We start from the raw sequence: 1,600 nt of genomic DNA on the forward strand, positions 1-1,600 counted from the left end.
GAGATTCAAGATACAAGAAGAGATATGTAGAGGGATGGGTACTTCTCTACCGTTTGAGATTATTGAACTTGGAAACAACTTAAATATTCAACAGGATAATGAAAAATAAAGAAAAACATGAGTAAATTTTAACATCGTGTATTAAGTGGGTAAACATAAAAATATAAAGTTGAAAAAATCCTTGTTGCTAAAGAATACATGCAATGCAGTTCACTTACATGATGTCACAGAAGAAAAATAACACTCGAGATGTTTATGGACAAGTCAATAACAAATAAAGAATGGTGGTTGATTCTGGAAAACGTCAGAGTGAATACAATTTAGAAGAAATCCAGAAATGATTCACCTGGATTTTTAATGTGTTTGATTCTTTAAAAAAATAAATTATGATGTAGTATTGTTGAGTGGTAAGTTTATTATGTATTTCCTTATTACTTTGTGAATATTTGAGTTATTCCATGGTTTCTGAAAGACAAAAAGAACAAAATAGTCAAGCGTAGCTCGGTCTCACTAGTTTCCAGTGGTTATATTTTGGACAGTCACTCATCATTTCTAATGCTAAATTCTCTTATTATAAATCTCCTACAGTGTCCTTGAAAGACAAGAGATAATGAATGTAAAGTGCCTGTCACTTGAAGGCCCTCAGTAATCATGACTCTTTCATTATTATTAATAATATTTGCCCCATTTATAGTACCCATTTGTTAAATAAATGAAAATGAGTAACATCAAGCAACCAAAAAATATATTTTTCCACATTTTTCCTACGAGACTTCTAATTCTTTCTCTAATGAGTGAAAAATTGGTTATTTCAGTTTTATGGGTTAGAAAATTGAGGCTCAGATAAATGAAACAACTTGTCAGGTTAATCTATTCTTGTCAGTACAAATATGGAAAACTTGATTATTTTGCCGGTAATACCATAGCTCTCATAAACTCAGAAGGCTAAAGAAAACTTATATTACATTAGCAGAAAAAAATCCAATAAAGGAGGCTGGAGCATACATCCCTCTTTGCCATGGACAGACTTATTTTATACCTGTTGTTTTAGTGTTAGTAGTAGTACCCTGTTTCACTCTTTAAAATATTACCATTTGAATGATAAATTATATGTTCATCCTACAGATTTAGTAGAGCAATAGAGCAGCTTTAGTTCATGCTGGGCGACATACTCGCTGTATTTTGTCCTATTCTGATAGCAATAGTTTAAGAAGGATCCTAGCAAAATAGAATCAGTTTAAACAATATTAAAGATCCAAAATCTTAGAAAAACTTTTTGAAAGATTCAGGTGTCCTTGCAAGAGAACAAATTTTGGGGAATTGTGAAGCTATTTTTTAGGAAATTTTTAACAAACTAACAGGCAGGAAATTTAGACTTATTCTGTGTATCTTCATAGAACAAAATGAAGATCACAGATGGTTGCTTAGAAGACAAAAATTTTTCTCAATGTAAAGAAGAACTTAGACCAGTGAGAACACACAGACATTCTTTTCTTCTTTCTGATGAGTCTCTTGGCTTTTCCAGGTATACTATCGAAGTACCTGCAAGGAGAGATACTTTTACTAGTTTTACTTCCTTTCCAGTACAAATGTTCTGGTT

The sequence above is a fragment of the Mandrillus leucophaeus genome, unplaced genomic scaffold, assembly GCF_000951045.1.
Source record: "Mandrillus leucophaeus isolate KB7577 unplaced genomic scaffold, Mleu.le_1.0 Scaffold267, whole genome shotgun sequence".
In the NCBI taxonomy this organism is placed as follows: Eukaryota; Metazoa; Chordata; class Mammalia; order Primates; family Cercopithecidae; genus Mandrillus; species Mandrillus leucophaeus.